Source organism: Moschus berezovskii, chromosome 13, assembly GCF_049115385.1.
Source record: "Moschus berezovskii isolate FMDL1 chromosome 13, NW_MosBer_1.0, whole genome shotgun sequence".
NCBI classification, from domain to species: Eukaryota; Metazoa; Chordata; class Mammalia; order Artiodactyla; family Moschidae; genus Moschus; species Moschus berezovskii.
In genome coordinates this window covers 23483860-23506945 of record NC_142472.1, presented here as the reverse complement: position 1 = coordinate 23506945, position 23086 = coordinate 23483860, and the positions used below count along the sequence as shown (strand labels likewise).

Here is a 23086-nt window from a genome sequence, read left to right as displayed (position 1 = left end):
GTCTGAATCACTATTGGCCTACCTAGAGTCTAAATAATTTGCCAGTGAATACATTATAACCTGAATATTATAGAACACAATAAATTACAATGGTTTCTGTCACAATACAAGGTAAATGTTCCATCCCATTTTCACTGGAATTTGGTAACTCCCTGAAGCAGCTGTTGACAAAAATAGCACGTGTGAAAGGAAACTTACCCTTTAGACCTTTGCTGCAATCAGAAGAACACAACTATTTAACAAGGGAAGAACCACAGTTTGAACAGCAGTGCTCTGTCTGGGGGGAATTCTGGTATTGCTCATGAAGGATATTCAGGGAGACAGCTATAAAAACACAAGTCGACTGAAGTCTGTAAATTAATTTAGCAATTGCTATGACAAAGCTACAGGCAGAGAACTAGCTAATAAAATGTGTCAATCATGGAGCCTTTAAATAAAGGTAGAAGAGAGCAGTTATTGTAGACTTTAATGGTGCTGCAATATTTAATCTTTTCTCCCAGACATGACCTTGTATAATAAATCCCAGGTTGTTTTCTGGGAAAAGAGAACGTATTACAACTGCGCAACTGTCATATTTCCAGTATCTTTCTTTTACCTTTATGAAAGATGTATTCTGGATTCTTAAATTACGTTAGCATGATAATAAAACCATGAGTCTTATTCGCTTTATGGAGAGACAGAAGTACACACATTAAGCAGAAGATATGAACAAAGTCAAACTTTCAGCAAGCTATATTAAATATAATTTCCTCTATAAAAATATGTATCCACTTATGAATGAATACCTATAAATTTCAAAAAGTGGATTAAATGTCCCAGGATATTGATTTACCAATTTAAGAAAATAAATATAAATATATGCTTTGTTTCCACTTCAATAAAATTTGTTATGATTAAGTTATGACCCAATATTTTTAATCAAATTGTTTTATATTCCAATAAATATTATAATTATAACACAGAAAGTAAAGCTGTCACCTGAAAATCATTATATTTTAAAATAGTCTTATTAAACTAAAAATATTTAGAATAATTTTAAATATACCAAATACTCATGCACACATAAATAGATACAAACACATACAAAAAATGTGTGTGTGTAAATATATAATGAGAAACACAAACTTTAGAAATACTCTTCAGTTCTGTTCAGTCACTCAGTCGTGTCCAACTCTTTGCGACCCCATGAATCACAGCACGCCAGGCCTCCCTGTCCATCACCAACTCCCGGAGTTCACTCAAACTCATGTCCACAGAGTTGGTGATGCCATCCATCCATCTCATTCTCTGTCGTCCCCGTCTCCTCCCACCCCAATCCCTCCCAGCATCAGAGTCTTTTCCAGTGAGTCAACTCGTCCCATGAGGTGGCCAAAGTATTGGAGCTTCAGCTTTAGCATCAGTCCCTCCAATGAACATCCAGGATTGATCTCCTTTAGAATGGACTGGTTGGATCTCCTTGCAGTCCAAGGGACTCTCGAGAGTCTTCTCCAGCACCACAGTTCAAAAGCATCAATTCTTCGGCGATCAGCTTTCTTCACAGTCCAACTCTCACATCCATACATGACCAGGAAGTTTTAATTAGTAAAGAGAAGTATTTGCCTTATAGAGATTCTTTTGATTTTTATACCAGAAAATATGTCCTTTTGAAGCAGCTTTGTTTTTTCAACACTGGATCTTTGCATTTCACAGCTAGAAAGTAAATACATTTAAGTAAATGTATTTAATCTCATTGCATACTAGGACTTCAGTTATCTTTACTATATTCACATCACAGATCAACCTACTTTTCCTGGTCCAGTGCATCCAGGGCCACTTGGTCTATCTTTGTACATCTCAGAGTGTTAATTTTTCTGTTGATGTATGCCTCTTCCTCTATATTCTTTATGTCAGCTATATTATCATCTGGTCAGAGACGCTTTTGAATGTCCATTGTCCTTATTATAGACATTAAGCTAAAGGTAGTTAATATGTATTCTGAGTTGCTGCTGCTAAGTCACTTCAGTCATGTCTGACTCTATGTGACCCCATAGACGGAAGCCCACCAGGCTCCCCGTCCCTGGGATTCTCCAGGCAAGAACACTGGAATGGGTTGCCATTTCCTTCTCCAATGTGTGAAAGTGAAAAATGAAAGTGAAGTCGCTCAGTCGTGTCCGACCCTTAGCGACCCCAGGGACTGCAGCCTACCAGGCTGCTCCATCCATGGGATTTTCTAGGCAAGAGTACGGGAGTGGCTTGCCATTGCTTTCTCCGATATTCTGAGTTACAGATCTAGAAAGCAAGACTACTGCTTGTTCTCTGCTGAATTGTCATCCTATGCCACTTCAGTAGTTGTGATTGAAAATTGTAATGAATATGCACCTCTTTGACTTGTTGGATTGCAATGTATGTGTTCATGCATGTGTGTCTCTTTGTGTGTATTCATACTGTATATATTATATAACACATAAAGCATATACCATATATATATATAAAACCTTGTCTCTTAATATTTATTTTTTGTTAATTTTTCATTTAGTTTTAAGGATGTAGCTGTAGTAAGAGAATATATAAATGATAATCAATAGAGGAAGGAGTTTTTACTACCTAATGTTAATGGCCTTAAAACTCTCATTAGAGCTGGCTTTTTGCCCTATGTGTTTCTAATTCATATTTATACATGTAATTGTGTGTAGGATTGGGGGTGGGAGGAGAAGAGGACGACAGAGAATGAGACGGCTGGATGGCATCACCGACTCGATGGACATGAGTTTGAGTGAACTCCGGGAGTTGGTGATGGACAGGGAGGCCTGGCGTGCTGTGATTCATGGGGTCGCAAAGAGTCGGACACGACTGAGCGACTGAACTGAAAGACTGCCAACTTAAGATGTCATTCACCTCTAATGAAAAACATACGTTAATGCTCCTCTTTTATTTTCTTATCTTTTACTGAGGTGGTGAGATTCATCATTTAGTTGTCTTCTTACTGTAAATGCCCACCATACCCAACAAAATGATGAAATATAAATTCTAAAATACAAGCTTTCTGTTATTATTTTTTCATAGACAGCAGGAGAATGTTGCAGTTGAACTCAACCTCTGAAGTCCAGCTGCTTAACATTCTCTGGGAATATAGTCAAAGGGATAAAAAGTGACCACAGATACTCTGTAGACTGAGAGTCCCCGACCCTGATTAAAAGTCTGAATAAGAAGGAGACAGTCATGAAGAGATTTAGTATCAGATTTTTCTAAAAGGAGGAGACCACAACAGATGCAAAGACCACAGAAAGAAAATAACCTAGGTGTGTATGAACATCGGGAAGAGGTTCACAGGCTATCATTTGGTGCATGAGGAGCAGAACTAGAAGGTGAGGTGGCAGAATGAGTCAGGGACCCGCTCTGTACTGTCATCTAGCTGTAGGAAGAAGTTTGGATTTTATTTCCAGGCAGTGGCCTGCAGCTGGAGGGTTTTAAAGAAAGAAAATAGCATAATCTGATTTGTGTGGTAAAATTTCACACTGACTGCTGTGTGGAGAATGGATTATTGGAGTGGAAATGAGAAGGCAAAGACAAGCATTAAGAAGCTGTTCCAGTTATTCCCTTGTAAGGGAGTGGTGTCTTGGTTAGAAAGTCAGAGGATATATTTGGGAACATCAATTTACTTGAGAACATTGCTCCAGAAGAAAATCTCATCCATAATTTGATTAGTGTATGATGCTAATTAATGATTTACAGCATGGTCTTGCTGCACAGGAGCTTCCCTGGTTGCTCAGATGGTAAAGCATCTGCCTACAATGAGGGAGACCCAGGTTCAGTCCCTGGGTTGGGAAGACCTCCTGGAGAAGGAAATGGCAACCCACTCCAGTATTCTTGCCTGGAAAATCCCATGGATGGAGGAACCTGGTAGGCTACAGTCCTTGGGGTCACAAAGAGTCAAACAGGACTGAGCGATGTCACTTTCACTTGCTGCCCTGAGTGAGAGGTTACAAGGGTGACCAGGGTTTAAGATACCTTCGACAACTGATATTAGTATATTAGACTGTGGCTGTGTGACATCATGTCGAATATCTAAGATTTAAACGGCATAATATACATTTTATATTCTTTCCTCAGTCTGCTTCCTTCCACAAACAGAATGATATATTTTCACCACTGAAATATGTAGTGGCAGCTGCAACCAGTTTGAAAGTTTCAGCAGTCCTGGGAGGAATGGGAAAGCAGAACTTTAGAGAATAAACTGAAATGCATTGTGTCTTCTCACAAAGTTATAAGGTTGTAAGGAAAAAAAAAATGTCATTTCTTATTGGAACAGTAGGTTACCGATGTTTAAATTATAAGCTTCCAAAGGATGTGTGTTAAAATCCTGCAGGCAATATTGATTTGGATATAACAATATTGATATTATTGTAAGTAAATAAAAACATTTATTCACCCATAATATTTCTTAGGAAAAACAGGAAGTGATGGTTCTGTTTGTTTCCAAAGACATTTATTGAGCATTTATTAAATAACAGCGCTAGACGGTGTCCTCAAGGATTTAACAGTTCTTTTAGGGAATACAGGCATGTAAGATAATCGTTTGAATATAATATAGAAAGGGATCTAAAAAATAAAGGAAGGTACAAGAGTAGCCCATGGCACAGCATTGAGACAGCTGTTCCAACATCCACTGTCAGTGGGGACTCGGTAGAAGACATAGTGCCTGAGTTGACTCTTAAAGTAACGAGCAATAGTATAGCAGGTAACGATGGTGTGATCACCAGCCTAGAGTTAGACATACTGGAGTGCGAAGTCAAGTGGCCTTAAGAAGCATCACTATGAACAAAGCTAGGGGAGGTAATAGAATTCCAAAGCTAGGGGAGGTAACAAAGCTTTGACCTATTTCAAATCCTAAAAGATGATGCTGTGAAAATGCTGCATGCAGGCCAACAAATTTGGAAAATTCAGCAATGGCCACAGGAATGGAAAAGGTCAGTTTTCATTCCAGTCCCAAAGAAAGGCAATACCAAAGAATGCTTAAACTACCACACAATTGCACTCATCTCATATGCTACCAAAGGAATGCTCGAAATTCTCCAACCCAGGCTTCAACAGTATGTGAACCATGAACTTCCAGATGTTCAAGCTAGATTCAGGAAAGGCAGAGAAACCAGAGATCAAATTGACAACATTTGCTGGATCATCATAAAAGCTAGAGAGTTCCAGAAAAACATCTGCTTCTGCTTTGTTGACTATGCCAAAATCTTTTACTGTGTGGACCACAACAAACTCTGGAAAATTCTTAAAGAGATGGGAATACCAGATGATGTGACCTACCTCTTGAGAAGTCTGTATGCATGTCAGGAAACCACAGTTAGATATGGACATGGAGCAACAGATTGGTTCCAAGTCGGGAAAGGAATATGTCAAGGCTGTATATTGTCACCCTGCATATTTAACTTATATGCAGAGTACATCATGTGAAATGCTGGGCTGGATGAAGCACAAGCTGGAATCAAAATTGCCAGGAGAAATATCAATAACCTCAGATATGCAGATGACATGAAGAAAGCAAAGAAGAATTAAAGAGTCTCTTGATGAAAGTGAAAGAGGCGAGTGAAACAGCTGGCTTAAAACTCAACATTCAGAAAACTAAGATCATGGCATCTGGTCCCATCACTTCAGGGCAAATAGTTGGGGAAACAATGGAAACAGTGACAGACTTTATTTTCTTGGGCTCCCAAACCACTGCAGATTGTGACTGCAGCCATGGAATTAAAAGACACTTGCTCTGTGGAAGAAAATTTATAGCTAACCTAGACAGCATATTGAAAAGCAGAGACATTACTTTGCTAACAAAGGTCCATCTAGTCAAAGCTATGGATTTTTCTAGTAGTCATGTATGGATGTGAGAGTTGGACTATAAAGAAACCTGAGCACTGAAGAACTGATGCTTTTGAACTATGGTGTTAGAGAAGACTCTTGAGAGTCCCTTGTATTGGAAGGAGATCAAACCAGTCAATCCTGAAGGAACTCAGTCTTGAATATACATTGAAAGGACTAATGCTGAAACTGTAACTCCAATACTTTGGCCACCAGGTGAGAAGAACTGACTCATTTGAAAAGATCATAATATTGGGAAAGATTGAGGATGGGAGGAAAAGGGGACAACAGAGGATGGGATGGTTGGATGGCATCACCGACTCAATGGACATGAGTCTGAGTAAACCCCGGGAGTTGGTTGTGGACAGGCAGCCCTGTCGTGCTGCAGTCCATGAAGTCGCAAAGATTGGACACTACTGAGTGATGGACCTGAACTGAACTGATAGCCGGTAAAGAAAACTGGTAAGGGCTTCTCTACAAGAGGGCAGCAGAAGTGAAAGAAGGGTGACCTAAAAAATATGTTGTATAAAATAAAATGACGAATAATTACATAACATCACAGAATGCTGTGCAGCAGTGAGATTTGATGCTATGAAAGTATCTGAGGAAGAATTGTATTCAGTGATTTCATTCTGCTTGTGTTAGGGATTCTCTGAAGAGTTATATGCAGGTAAAGTTTCAAGGATATACTAATATGTACCCCTAGAGAAAAGTTTAAATTGTTTTATCATTGAGTAATGGTTTTATATATAATTTGCATTGTATTAATCATGGCCATATCTATAAAGAAGCTTGGAACATATATATTTAATAATAATGACTGAAGTATATATGTGTTATTGTTGTTCAGTCGCTCAGTTGTGTCCAGCTCTTTGCGATCCCATGGACTGCAACACGCCAGGCTTCCCTGTTCTTCACCATCTCCCAGAGTTTTCTCCACCTCATGTCCACTGAGTTGGTAATGCATTCCAACCATTTCATCCTCTGTTGCCTCTTCTCTTCCTGCCTTCAGTTTTTTCACAGTGTCAGGGTCTTCTTTAGTGAGTCAGCTCTTCTTATCAGGTGGCCAAAGTATTGGAGCTTCAACTTCAACATCAGTCCTTGCAGTGAATATTCAGAATTCCTTTAGGATTGAGTGGTTTGATCTTCTTGCACTCCAAGGGACTCTCAAGGGTTTTCTCCAGCACCACAGTTCAAAAGCATCAGTTCTTTGGCAGTCAGCCTTCTTTGTGTTCCAACTCTCACATCCATACATGACTACTGGAAAAATCACAGCTTTGACTACTACAGCTTTGTCAGAAAAGTAATGTCTCTGCTTTTTGATATGCTGTCAAGGTTTGTCATAGCTTTTCTTCCAAGGAGCAGGTGTCTTATAATTTCACAGCTTCATCCACCCTCTATAGTGATTTTGGAGCCAAATAAAATAAAATCTGTCACTGTTTCCATTGTTTCCCGATATATTGGCCATGAAGTGATGGGACCAGATACCGTAATCTTTGTTTTTTGAATGTTGAGTTTTAAGTCAGCTTTTTCACTCTCCACTTTCACATTCATCAAGAGGCTCTTTAGTTCCTCTTTGCTTTCTACCATAAGGGTGGTGTCATCTGCATGTCTGAGGTTATTAATATTTCTCCCAGCAGTCTTGATTCCAGCTTGTGTTTCATCGATCCCAGCATTTTGCATGATGTTCTCTGCATATAAGTTAAATAAGCAGGGTGACAATATACAACCTTGTATATGTGTATGAACATATAAAGTTATGTGTGTATATATATATATGTGTGTGTGTGTGTAAATATATACACATACATAGACATATGGACTTCTCAGGTAGCACTAGTAGTAAAAAACCCACCTACAATGCAGGAGCCACAGGAGATGCAGGTTTGATCCCTGGGTCAGGAAGATCCCCTAGAGGACGGCATTGCACCCTACTCCAGTATTCTTGCCTGGAGAATTCCATGGACAAAGGAGCCTGTTGGGGTCTATGGGGTGGCAAAGAGTCGGACATGACTGAAGCGACTTAGCACGCACATATGCATAAATTCAGTTGCTCGGTCGTGTCCAACTCTTTGCGACCCCATGAAGTGCAGCCCACCAGGCTCCTTTATATACATATACATACATACACACATATATATATATTTTTTTTAAATTATAAGTTGATGCTGAACTCTGCCCCAAATCCTTTATATATCTTATTTATGTCTCCATATAACATTGTAGTTTTTTATACTGTTCATAGCTGCCAGAGATGTTTCTTAAATGTGTATAAACTATGGTTAAAGACAAATGGCTATAAAATGCTAGAGATAGGATTCCTACTTTTTCCAAGTCTACTCTTTCTAAGTCCAGTATTTGATATTCTTTGGCTTATTAATTTACCAAACATTCAGTAGCAATACTTAATGTATGTTTGCTAGAGCTACTGTAGCACAAACTGGGTAATTTCATAAATGAAACTTCCACAGGACAGAGTTAAACAGGCAAGTGAGACTTTACTAAAGACTATTACAATGAGGATGAGAGTTTGCACTCAGTTCTGTTGAAACAAAAGGCAGGAGAGTTTTCCACACCAGAGTGAGCTAGTGGAAAGGTACTAGAATGGTATTGAGGGTGGGTTGATTAACAAATTTTGGTTATCAGTGTTTGTCAGTTGGTGCTTTCTATATTCTGGCTCCTAATCCCCCACAGAGACTGGGGATGTTGGAACCTGTCTTTCTTCTTGGTGCTTACACCACAGAAGGGTGGCTCCCAGGTCCTTGAGAAAGATATTCCTGGTTTGTGAAAATGGCAAGAAGAGGCAGGAAGATTTATATCCCAAAGGCATAGAGAAGGAATCCATAATTGCAAGTTTTCTAAAATAAATGTTCTAAGATAAGGAAACTCAGGGGCCTGTGGTTGGGAAGAAACCTGCCTAAACTTAGTCAGCTGAGGAGAACCTTATGGACCTGTTGCTCAGCTTAAAATAATAGACTTCCCTCAGGTCACAGTTATAGAGGCTAGACATGTGAGATCCAGGGCTTAGTAGAATTGGCTCCTTCTTAGGGCTGTGATAGGAGAAGGCAATGGCACCCCACTCCCGTACTCTTGCCTGGAAAATCCCAGGGACAGAGGAACCTGGTAGGCTGCAGTCTATGGGGTCACTAAGAGTCGGACACGATTCAGCAACTTCACTTTCACTTTTACTTTCATGCATTGGAGAAGGAAATGGCAACCCACTCCAGTGTTCTTGCCTGGAGAATCCCAGGGACAGCAGAACCTGGTGGGCTGCCGTCTATGGGGTCGCACAGAGTCAGACACGACTGAAGCTACTTAGCAGCAGCAGCAGCAGTAGGGCTGTGATGGAGAATCTCCTCCAGGCGTTTCTCTTAGGTGGTTTGCTAGTCTGGTGTTTCGTGGCTTCTGGGCACTACCCTGATCTCTGCCTTCATCTTCACATGGTATTCTTTCTGTGCTCCTGTGTGCAAATTTATGCCTTTTAACAAAGACACTAAACTATTGGATTAGGGGTCTACCATTCTCCACTGTGGGCTCATCTTGACTAATAATAATTGCAACAATCCTGTTTTCAAATGAAGTCACTTTCTGAGGCACTGGGGGTTAGGACATCAATATATGAAATGCAGTTCAATCCATAACACTTAGTATTTATGAGGTAAAGAGCACATTTCATAACTCAGCACCAGACATATTGTGACGTAATACTTAAATGGATTCTCACTGCAGTGTATGACTATGAGTCAATTGATTTTAGTTATAATGAAATGCAATGTTTATTATAAGTAATATTTATATTAGTTATAATGTTATACATATATAACATATTAATAAACTCTTGATTTTAGAGAGACTTTTTGTGTGCTTAGTTGCTCAGTAGTGTCAGACTCTTTGCAGCCCTGTGGACTGTAACACTCCAGATTCCTCTATCCCTGGGATTTTCCAGCCTAGAATACTTGCTGCTGCTGCTGCTGCTGCGTCACTTCAGTCGTGTCCGACTCTATGCGAATCCATAGTCTGGCAGCCCGCCAGGGTCCCCTGTCTCTGGGATTCTCCAGGCAAGAACAGTGGATTGGGTTGCCATTGCCTTCTCCAATGCATGAAAGTGAAGTCACTCAGTCGTGTCCGAATCTTAGCGACCCCATGGACTGCAGCCCACCACGCTCCTCCATCCATGGGATTTTCTAGACAAGAGTACTGGAGTGGGGTCTCATTGCCTTCTCCTTCTCCGAAGTATACTTGAGTGGGTTGCCATTTCCTACACCAAGGGATCTTCCCAACCCAGGGTTCGGACCTGCATCTCTGGTGTCTCTTGCGTTGGCAGGCAAATTCTTTAACACTGTGCTAGCTGGGAAACCCTTTAGAGAGACTGCCTACTGATAAATATTCAGTATTAACCACTGTAGTAAAATTTTCCTGCGTATGTGTGGAAATGGAGACTAATTAGTTTTCCCTTGCCATATATTTAATATTTGTATATTGAATATTTTATTATTAGGTGCTTTTAAAACTCTGTGACTGAATTTTTACAGAATTTTGGCTTATGAGGTTAAATCTTAATTAATACATATGACCTACTTTTCCAATTAAAAGTAAAGTGAAGAAAGAAAAACATGTTTATTATTCCCAGGTGTATAGGCTTCTTAGCTTAGTCCAAACAATACTGATCAGAAAGGTGATGTCTTGTTATTCCAGTGAAATAATTGTATCTCTTTGTAAATATCATTTTGTTTGTTATTTTGAGCTTACACAAGTTTTTATAAAAGTAAGATGTGAGTTGTCATACTTAATACAATGAAAAGCTGTAGCTTTTTAAGCCTATTTTATTTTGTCTTTATCTCTAAGGGTTACTCAGGTTCAACAGGAGATGAGAGAATAACAAGGAGATGATGGAGCAATGGGAGGCGGAACAGGAGGGTGTGATTGATTATGTCAACAACAGAAGCAAACTTGAAGAGGAAGATAAGAACAGAACAAGGCAGTTTAACATGTCTAAGTACAACAGAGTAGGTGAAAACTGTTTTATTGAGGGTCAAACTGAGTGAGAAGAAAGGAAACTTTTGATTAAAAAAATTATTTTCTCAAGTTTCTTAGAAAGGAAAGAGGAAAGTAAAATATCACTTTTGGAAACAAATTGTGATGTAGTGGTAAATGGATATTTAAAATAGAAAGCAGTAGTGATGTGGTAACTGACTTTTTGCATAGGATAATACGGTTATACCTAAATAAAGTTTCCTTTAAATAATTTAATTTAAAATAAATGAAATGAGACTTAAGAGTCTTAGCTGATATTTCAGTTGGTATTGAAAGGGACAGGAGTTAAATACTGGTTCAGTGCAAGCCATAAGAAAAAAATCATAGAAGTGTTTCCTGGAGAGAGGAAATGGTGAAGCCAAGAGGGCTGGTGGATTTTGTTCATTCTTGTTGAAATTTGAAGTGTTCACTCTTGTACACCCGGGGCAGATTCATGTCAATGTATGGCAAAACCAACCAATATAATATTGTAAAATAATTAGCCTCCAATTAAAATAACATAAAATAATTAAAAAGTAAAAAATAATAATAATAAAGTGTTCACTCTTATATTGAAGTTTGAAGTGTTTCATTCTTTCTTACTGAAGTGCTTTGCTAAAAGCAAATTAAAACATATGAAGAATATAGTCCAGAAGTCTGACTTCTGACTATAGCCTAACATGGACTTTCCTTAGGCTGCATATTATTTTAGTAATGTGATTTTCTTAAATTGTAGAAACAAACTAGATTTCCACAGCATGTTTTGACAATGCTTATAGTATACTATTCTTTGTAGTCAAAGAGCTACATGGATTGTTTTATTCCACATTAGATCCTGGGTTTTTTTCTCTGAAGTATCTTGATCTTTCCGAATTTTGCAAAATTATTTTAGAAAAATAGTAAAATGGTTGTTCAGTCATTCATCATGGATTTTGCTGATAAAGGTTTTGCTTCACTTTAAAATAGACTGGTCAGAATACATATGGAAGTTGCTTAGTTAAGCAAATATGGGGGGATAAAATATTTAAAATATTAATTAGTAGTTATAAATGAAATAAACCATAAATAATTAAAATTAAGTAAGTCAATCAATTTATTGATTAATTTTAATATAATTAGTTTAAATGATCAATTAATTATTCATTAATTACTGAATAACCTGAAACATCTGAGATTGCAAACTTTCGTGAGACAACAGCAGATAGAATTGCTTCATAGTTACTATGAATAATAGGGTAAATTGTCCTTGACTAACTGAGGATCAGCAGAAGCTAATAGATCATTTGTGATCATTTAAACTGGTATAAGTGAGGATTAGATGGCAGTTTTTAGATGTTGAAGTGGGTGAGATTCTATTTAGACTACTGTGCTATGATATCTTAAATGTGTGATACTTTTGGGAAACCAAGAATATTTTCAGTAGGACATTTTAAATGTGTGATGGTTTCAGAGATCATTAGATTCCAAATGCAGGTTATATGACTAAATCCCAGGAGAACAGTTTGAGATTAAAACAGCTTTGCTTAAATATGTATGTGTTAAGTTCACATTTTAGAAGTCAGTCTCTTGGTGATTTCTAATAATGATTTCATCTAATTGTTGAATCACATGATGGTCCATGTTTGAAAGAGAGAGGGAGGAATATAAAGTCTTATGGTTTCATTTAGAGAGATGATGAGAAATAAGAAATGTACATTTAGATGTTGAATTACCTCTGTAGTCAGATACAGATTTTCCAAATGTAGGAGAAGTCTATATGCATGATATATGCATATTTTTCAGAGTAAGGCTCTTCATAATAAGAGTAAAGTTTTGAAAGTCCTGTAAAGCTTTAATGAAAAAACTGCCATTTTAAAATGCGAGTTTTATGAAGTTCCCCTTCTTCTTCTCTCCAGTGTTTTTCTTTCTAATATTTTCTCTTTAATTTTATACGTTGTATAGTTAATTCAAAACTATGTTTCTGCTCACTTTTTGAACATCAACTCCTAATTTCAAGAATTATTTTAAATGAGTATTTTAAAATTTAAAAGAGAATAAAGAATAACCTAAGAAGCTGGGGGATCATTTACACAAAACATGGTAATTTTACTTGTATGTTGAAATATCATACAATAATAATGAAGATCATCATGCTTCTTAACTTCTAACTGTATTATGAAGCTATGGTAATTGAAGTAAAAACTGGCTTAAAAACTGTAGTAAAACAATGGAACAATATCAAAAGCCTCGAAATTAAACCCACACATAGAGGATGACAGTATTTGACAGTGGAACAAAAAACAATCGATGGAGAAAAGACAGTCCCTTAAATAAATGCTCCTGGGAAAACTAGATATTCACAGATAAAAAATGAAACTAGACCCATATCTTACATCACTCACAAAAATTAACACAAAATAAAGGCTTAAATATAAGACCAGAAATCATAAAAATTCTAGAAGAAAATATTGAAAAAAGCTCTTTGACATGGGTCTTGGCAGTGATTTTTGGGTATGATACATAAAGCACAGGTAAGGAAATAAAAGATAAATAAATGGGACTACACAAACTAAAAGGCTTCTGCACAGTGAAAGGAACAGCCAAATGAAAAGCCAAGTCATGGTTTTGTAACAATATTTGTGAACAGTATATCTGATAAGGGGTTAATATCCAAAATATATAAAGAGCTCATACAACTCAATAGCAAGAAACAATTGAATATAAAAATTGGCAAAGGACCTGGATAGACAGTTTCCAATAAAGATATATGAATGGCCAACAAGTAAGTGAGATGCTTAACATTATTATCATTGTGTGCAAGCATGCTAAGTTGTGTCCAAATCTTTGCCACCCTATGGACTGCAGCCTGCCAGGCTTCTCTGTCCATGGGACCTTCCAGGCAATAACACTGGAGTAAGTTGCGATTTCTTTCTCCAAGCCTTATCATTAAGTTCAGTTCACTTCAGTTCAGTCGCTCAGTCAAGCCTGACTCTGTGACCCCGTGAATCGCAGCACTCCAGGCCTCCCTGTCCATCACCAACTTCCGGAGTTCACTCAAACTCATGTCCATTGAGTCGGTGATGCCATCCAGCCATCTCATTCTCTGTCGTCCCCGTCTCCTCCCACCCCCAATCCCTTTTAGCATCAGACTCTTTTCCAGTGAGTCAACTCTTTGTATGAGGTGGCCATAGTATTGGAGTTTCAGCTTTAGCATCAGTCCTTCCAATGAACACCCAGGATCGATCTCCCTTAGAATGGACTGGTTGGCTCTCCTCACAGTCCAAGGAACTCTCAAGAGTCTTCTCCAACACCCCAGTTCAAAAGCATCAATTCTTCGGCGATCAGCTTTCTTCACAGTCCAACTCTCACATCCATACATGACCACGGGAAAAACCATAGCCTTGACTAGACGGACCTTGGTTGGCAAAGTAATGTCTCTGCTTTTTAATATGCTATCTAGGCTGGTCATAACTTTCCTTCCAAGGAGTAAGCGTCTTTTAATTTCCTGGCTGCAATCAGCATCTGCAGTGATTTTGCAGCCCCCAAAAATAAAGTCTGACACTGTTTCCACTGTTTCCCCATCTATTTCCCATGAAGTGATGGGACCAGTTGCCATGATCTTTGTTTTCTGAATGTTGAGCTTCAAGCCAACCTTTTCACTCTCCTCTTTCACTTTCATCAAGAGGCCTTTGAGTTCCTCTTCACTTTCTGCCATAAGGGTGGTGTCATCTGCATACCTGAGATTATTGATATTTCTCCCAGCAATCTTGATTCCAGCTTGCGCTTCCTCCAGCTCAGCGTTCCTCATGATGTACTCTGCATAGAAGTTAAATAAACAGGGTGGCAATATACAACCTTGACATACTCCTTTTCCTATTTGAAACCAGTCTGTTGTTCCATGTCCAGTTTTAACTGTTGCTTCCTGACCTGCATACAGGTTTCTCAAGAGGCAGGTCAGGTGGTCTGGTATTCCCATCTCTCTCAGAATGTTCCACAGTTTATTGTGATCCACACAGTCAAAGGCTTTGGCATAGTCAGTGAAACAGAAATAGATGTTTTTCTGGAACTCTCTTGCTTTCTCCATGATCCAGTGGATGTTGGCGATTTGATCTCTGGTTCCTCTGCCTTTTCTAAAACCTGCTTGAACATCTGGAAGTTCACGGTTCACATACTGCTGAAGTCTGGCCTGGAGAATTTTGAGCATGACTTTACTAGCGTGTGAGATGAGTGCAATTGTGCAGTAGGTATTTTGAGCATTCTTTGGCATTGCCTTTCTTTGGGATTGGAATGAAGACTGACCTTTTCCAGCTCTTGGCCACTGCTGAGTTTTCCAAATTTGTTGGCATATTGAGTGCAGTACTTTCACAGCATCATCTTTCAGGATTTGAAATAGGGGAATGCAAATCAAAATCACAGTGAGAGATTACTTCATACTGCTTAGAATGATGAACATGAAAAAAAAAAAAACAGACAATAACACATGAGGATGCAGAGAAAAGGTTGTGTACTGTTAGCAGGATGATAAATTGGTACCAACAATTATGGAAAACTTATTGAAGTTCCCCCCCAAATTAAAACTAGAATGAATGACCATAGGATCCAGCAATCCCACTTCTGTGAATATATCCTAGAGAAATGAAAACACTGTGTTGAAGAGATATTTGTACTTCCATGTTCATAGTAGCATTATTTACAATAGCAGAGACATAGAAACAAGGAAAAGAAGTTGTGCTGTGTGTATATATATACAATATTATTCAGCCATAAAAATGAGAAAATTCTGCCAATCAAGATAATGTGGATGGACCTCAAGCATTATCCTAAGTGAAATAACTCAGAAAAAGATAAATACTGTATGATCACATGGAACCCAAAACACACAGACTAACTCATAGGAAAAAAAAAAGAGATCAGATTTGTGATCACCAAAAGGAAGGGGCAACACATGGAGAGGAAAGAGGAACTGATTGGAGGTGATGAAAATGTACAAACTGCCAGTGAGAAGATAAAATAAGGACCAGTAATGTGACGTACAGCTTGATGAGTGTAGGTGCACAGCAGTGTGATACATATAGGAGAGTCATTAAGAGTGAGTCCTAAAAGTTCTCATGACAAGGAAGACTTATTATCTTTTAATTTTTTGTAGCTGTATGAGATGATGGATGTTAACTTATTGTGGTAATCATTTTGCAATATATGTATGTCAGGTCGTTATACTGTACAACTAAAACTTACAAAGTGCTATGTCAAATATATCTAAATAAACCTAGAAAAAATAGTGAAGAATCATAGATGGCCAGGTATGAGATTAGAAGTATCTCCAATAAAATATTTACTTGATGAGATATGATGTAATATCTTGCTAAAACATCAAAGTGATTAAAATTATTCTCCACATGTAAACTTTACAAAAATCTAGCAAAATGAAAGAACTCGAAAAGCAGTCTAATTTTTATGTTGACATGAAAGATGACAAGGTATAATTGCTTTGCACTATGCTCTTTTTTTAACCATTAATTAACTTCTTTTTTTTTTAATCTTTGACCTCATATTCACCTTCAGATGGAGACATTATTTGCATTTGAAAAGAGACATTGATAATGCCGTTTTGGAATCTGAATGAATGCAAATCTGACAGACAACATAACATTTTAGCTGGAAATGTTTGATTTACAATTAGTACAAACCAGTCAATCCTAAAGGAAATCAATTTTGAATATTCGTTGGAAGGACTGATGCTGAAGCTGAAGCCCCCATACTTTTGGCCACCTGATGTGAAGAGCCTACACACTGGAAAAGACCTGATCCTGGTAAAGATTGAGGGCAGGAGAAGGGGGCGAAAGAAGATGAGATGGTTGGATGGCATTACCAACTCAATGGACCTGAGTTTGAGCAAATTTCGGGAGATAGCGAAGGACAGGGAAGCCTGACATGCTGCATGCAGTCCATGGAGTTGCAAAGAGTTGGACAGGAACTTATCAGCTGAACAGCAACAATGAGAATACAGAATCAAAATCACAACTGTATCCTGCCTGTGAAGGAGTGTATCTTTTCACATTACTAAGAACTGATGAAGAACCCTATGTCCTTCATAGCGTTTCTAGGCTGTTCCTCACATCTCCATTTGCCCTCTTCCTCCTTTCATGCTTAAGTTGAATGTCATCTGCAAGAGTACTCTTCTGCAGTTTTACCACCTGTGACCCCTTCATTTTATGTCTCTGTAACAATTTATATAACTTTCAGGTTCGTTACCATGTTACACCTTATTTTTAAAGTTATAGTGTTATAGTTATCCTAGAATATAACATCTTTGAAGGGGGAAAAATGATCCCTTCTAACCTTCCTATCCAACTGCTTGACCCATGTACAGGCATTAACTCCCACTCAGCCTTACAAGAATGGGCCTTGGGCCTGGAATATTTCCTTACCAAGAGATAAAACACCCACAGAGCCTGGTCCAGGCTTATCACTTTGTCTAGGAAGATCTGGTCTTGTTTCATGCTCATTGAGTACTATTTTGTCTTTGCTTAAAGCATGTATATTATATGGCACCTGACCAACCCCACTGTTAATTCTGTCTTCTGTTGGGAAGCATAGGGTTCCTTCCACTGGGGCACAAGAGGTGTACAACGCATAGGCAAATCACCAAAATATATCCCCCTGGCCATGGAGTACCTATGCATATCTTTGAACCTGATCTTGCTCCATCTCTTCTGTGTGTAATTAAAGTATTTGTCCTGCCCAGTGCTTAACTGCATAATGTTTTCCTTGGCCACCCTGGTACCACGATGCAAAGGGCTGTCCGGGATATCAGAGACTATATGTAATGTCTTCTACAAAGATGCAGAATCAGCATGACTAAGAACAGGCTATGGAGCACAAAAGTTAGAGCTAAATAGATTCAATATGGAACAAGGTTTGTAATTCTTTGTTATGAAAGAAGATAGATTCATCCAGCAAATCTGAATAAATTATTCAACTTGGACTGGAGAGCTTATGAGCAGACTGTGTCAATTTCAAATATGTTGACTTACAGACGTTCCTTTGATTTAACTAGGCCATATGTTTTTGAAAAGTTCACCAGTGAGTCACATATGAATTAGTTGTCCACGACATTTATTTCCAGACATCACCTCTTGAGAACGTCTCAGGAGAAATGGGCGCTTTAACTATATGCAGTGTCTCATACCTCTCACTAGGTATTTTGATTCCTCATAAGATGAGCTACAACCTTCCTGAGTTAGAGTGACTCCAGGAAATATTGGTAACTGGATTAAATCAGAAAGTTAGTGTATAAGCATGTTGTTGTGTATGTGTGTGTGTTTTCATATTAACAAGAACAAAATGACTATTTTCATGGAGCATTTTGTTTTCACAATACTTTGTAGTGTGACCTTAATCATAGGTCACACTACATTCCATTGTCATCTGTAACCTTCTAAAGGAGATCAGTCCTGGGTGTTCATTGGAAGGACTGATGCTAAAGCTGAAACACCAATATTTTGGCCACCTCATGCGATGAGTTGGCTCATTGGAAAAGACCCTGATGCTGGGAGGGATTGGGGGCAGGAGAAGGGGATGACAGAGAAGGAGATGGCTGGATGGCATCACCAACTCGATGCACATGAGTCTGAGTGAACTCCGGGAGTTGGTGCTAGACAGGGAGGCCTGGCGTGCTGTGATTCATGGGGTCGCAAAGAGTCGGACACGACTGAGAGACTGAACTGAACTGAACTGAACTTGTTTACAACAGTATGTAATTGAAACAGGTAACAATCTCTTGAAGGTCTGTTGAGGACAGGAATCTGTTGTTGTTGTGTGCATTTATGATTGAGCTGGTCATAGGTTTTGCTGCAATGTTAATAAGTCTACATCTAGGAACATACCTTTTAAACATCTAATTATGATTGTCAAATATACCTTTTGGTTTCCTGCTTGTCTTCCTTTGCTTCAGTTATTCTTTCTGCACTTAGAGGAGTTATTCCTCAACCATACTTTACTAGCAAACTCTTCTTTTATTTCATTATTATTCTCTAAGGAGCATGTGTGTATGTGTACTCAATCTCTTCAGTCATGTCTGACTCTTTGCAACCTGATGGACTGTAGCCTGCCAGGTTCCTCTGTCCATGGGGATTCGCCAGCAAGGATAATGGAGTGGGTTGCCATTTCCACCTCCAGGGGATCTTCCCGACCAAAGGATCGAACCCACATTTCTTATGTCACCTGCATTGGTAGGCGGGTTCTTTACCACTAGTGTCACCATACCATTTGTTAAATGAACAGATTGAAAAAAAAAAGTGAAAGGTTTTCCTTCTTTCTCTCATCAAACACAAGTCAATATAACTTTGATGCTGTAACTGATGGAATTATTATAGTTCAAAATTGTTATTATATAATAGAAAATAGATAGTTTCACTTTTCATTTTTAATACATTCATTCCTATTCTTTGCTGTTGTACATATGTAAACAGCCAGCTCAGACTTGACTTTTCTCCAGTTCTCATCATTTTACTTAGGTCTTTTAATTATTAATTCAAAAATTAACTTTGAGATTTCATATGTGAGTGAAAAAAGGTGTATGTTCTCAAAGACGTACTAAGATATCTGCTGTAGTACAGGAATGGGTTTATGTACATTTCCTATAGATAAATTCAACATTTTTTTTAAAAAGTAATAGCATCAGTATTAAATTAACCTTTTGCTCCTTACATATGTTTTATATTATATGTGTATTCATATAGGTTTATATATATATATAATTAATATAATTGAACAAGTAGTTCCTTAACTTGTAAACTATTTTACAACTAAATTAATTCATTTCTACCACTGGAGTCTGAGATGTCAGATTACAACTGAACGTTTCTTTTTCAGTTATTTACAACAAAATAAACAAGCAAAAAACTGAAAATGGAATCATACTGATTGTAAATTCAATACTGTTCAATTCAGTTCAGTCACTCAGTCGTGTCCGAATCTCCACGACCCCATGAATCACAGCACGCCAGGCCTCCCTGTCCATCACCAACTCCCGGAGTTCACTCAAACTCATGTCCACAGAGTCGGTGATACCATCCAGCCATCTCATTCTCTGTCGTCCCCTTCTCCTCCCGCCCCCAACCTTTCCCAGCATCAGAGTCTTTTCCAGTGAGTCAACTCGTCGCATGAGGTGGCCAAAGTATTGCAGTTTCAGCTTTAGCATCAGTCCTTCCAATGAACACCCAGGATCGATCTCCCTTAGAATGGACTGGTTGGATCTCCTTGTGGTACAAGGGACTCTCAAGAGTCTTCTCCAACACCACAGTTCAAAAGCATCAATTATTCGGTGATCAGCTTTCTTCACAGTCCAACTCTGACATCCATACATGACCACGGGAAAAACCATAGCCTTGACTAGACGGACCTTGGTTGGCAAAGTAATGTCTCTGCTTTTTAATATATTATCAAGGTTGGTCATAAATTTCTTTCCAAGGAGTAAGCGTCTTTTAATTTCATGGCTGCAATCACCATCTGCAGTGATTTTGGAGCCCAAAAAAATAAAGTCTGACACTGTTTCCACTGTTTTTCCATCTATTTCCCATGAAGTGATGGGACCAGATGCCATGATCTTCGTTTTCTGAATGTTTAGCTTCAAGCCAACCTTTTCACTCTCCTCTTTCACTTTCATCAAGAGGCTTTTGAGTTCTTCTTCACTTTCTGCCATAAGGGTAGTGTCATCTGCATATCTGAGGTTATTGATATTTCTCCCAGCAATCTTGATTCCAGCTTGTGCTTCTTCCAGCCCAGCGTTCCTCATGATGTACTCTGCATAGAAGTTAAATAAGCAAGGGGACAATATACAGCCTTGACACACTCCTTTTCCTATTTGGAACCAGTAAGTTTTTCCATGTACAGTTCTGACTGTTGCTTCCTGACCTGCATACAGGTTTCTCAAGAGGCAGGTCAGGTGGTCTGGTATTCCCATCTCTTCCAGAATGTTCCACAGTTTATTGTGATCCACACAGTCAAAGGCTTTGGCATAGTCAATGAAGCAGAAATAGATGTTTTTCTGGAACTCCCTTGCTTTCTCCATAATCCATCCGATGTTGGCAATTTGATCTCTGGTGCCTCTGCATTTTCTAAAACCTGCTTGAACATCTGGGAGTTCACGGTTCACGTATTGCTGAAGCCTGGCTTGGAGAATTTTGAGCATGACTTTACTAGCGTGTGAGATGAGTGCAATTGTGCGGTAGTTTGAGCATTCTTTAGCATTCCCTTTCTTTGGGATTGGAATGAAAACTGACCTTTTCCAGTCCTGTGGCCACTGCTGAGTTTTCCAAATTTGCTGGCATATTGAGTGCAGCACTTTCACAGCATCATCTTTCAAGATTTGAAATAGCTCAACTGGAATTCCATCACCTCCACTAGCTTTGTTCGTAGTGATGCTTTCTAAGGCCCACTTGACTCTTTATGGTGTTGCTATCTCTAATCCTATTCAGTGATATGGTGTACCATGAGTCCTGTGTCTAAATTTCATTACTTACAGCACCATTTTATATTGATATATTACTTTGTCTATGCCTTAGGCACCACTTTTATTTTCACGATACTCTGTTACTTATGCAATTCTGTTTTTGAAAACAGATTTTATCTCTGCATTTTATAGCACAATGTAATTTCTTTCACTTTGGATCATTTTATATTCTCTAGGAAATTCAATTAGCAGTTTGCTGTTCACATTATCATAATGTTACCAAAATCTTTTAAAATATGAATATATTAACTTTTTCTTTCAGTGACACAGATGTGTTGTTTTAGGTTGGATCCATTGACACAGATTTCCCAGAAGACATGAGATAGAAACTTTTTTTTTGTTCAAGTTTTAACTTGACATCCTGTTGGCAATTGATAAATTATATTAGAATCAAATAATCCTGTTGATTGGTCAATTTTTATTGGGATCAGTTTAATTTTGGATTATCTCTACATGTTTCTGGCAATATGTAGAAGACCTTCTTACATATTTTTATTATGACAACTTGTAAATATCTAACACATAAATATGTCTAAGCCATCCATACTGAGCTAAATATATACTTGCTTGGGTTTGGCACTTGTAATACATACTTTATCCACAGTTACCGTTTAGTTATCTAATCTGGTTAATATACTGTGTGCTTATCAGTAGTGATTGCCTTATTCGACTTTGCAGCTTCAGCAAATTAGCTCTGTTCTTATCATGTATTGATGGTCAATAGGTACATTATTTTTTGATTAAATTTGCTGAATGATATCAGCATCAAAAAAATCTGTTAATAAATTCTAACTCTATCAAAATGTACATAGTATACCTGAAACACTCCAAAAAAACAGAGTGTCAAGTCAATTACAGATGATTTCAGACAGGTTAAAGAGAAACATGAAGGCAAGAATGTTTAAAAGTGTCAGTTCATTGACAAGCAGCAAAGGACGTGGGTTGGTAAATCACCTGAGTTACAGAGGTATATATGAATAATAAGTATTTCTGGAGTCCAAAGAATGTGTTATTGTTCATTTGCTCAGTTGTATCCGACTCTTTGTGACCAGTGGATTGACTGTAGCACGTCAGGCTTCCCTGTCCTTCTCTATCTCCCTGACTTTGCTTAAACTCATGTCCATTGAGTCAATGATGCCATCCAAGCATCTCATCCTCTGTCGCCCCTTCTCCTCCTGCCTTCAGTCTTTCTCAGCACCAGGGTCTTTTCCAATGAGTCAGTTCTCGACATCAGGTGGCCAAAGTATTAGAGCGTCAGCTTCATCATCAGTCCATCCAATGAATATCCAGGGTTGATATCCTTTATGATTGACTGGTCATTTCAGACTCTTTGCTACCCCATGGACTTTAGCCCACCAAATTCCTCTGTCCATGGCATTTTCCAGGCAAGAGTACTGGAGTGGGTTGCCATTTCCTTCTCCAGGGCAATTTCCCAGCCCAGGGATCGAACTTGCAACTTCTGTTGTGTCTCCTGCATTTCAGGCAGATTCTTTACCACTGAGCCACCAGGAAAGCCAACTATCCTAAACTCCCTGAAAAATCTCAAGAAGATGACAGGAATAATATCAACAGAGTGTACAATAAAATTTTTGTGGTCACAAATAATTTTTCATTTATAATTTCAGTGTATATCAAAGTTTATCATTTCAAAATGCTTTTATACCAATAGGTTAGAAATTTTAGTGAGACAATAAAGTCTGAGCAGAAAAAAGTAACTTATCTTGTACATAGGAAAATCTATCT

The 23086-nt window shown here is 38.3% G+C and overlaps 1 long non-coding RNA gene across 1 annotated transcript in view; it reads right to left on the bottom strand.

The window, feature by feature from the left end:
• LOC148775820 (uncharacterized) overlaps window positions 1–23086 on the bottom strand; it is a 103047-nt gene that overhangs the window by 25058 nt on the left and 54903 nt on the right. The gene's annotated exons all lie outside the window — the stretch shown is intronic.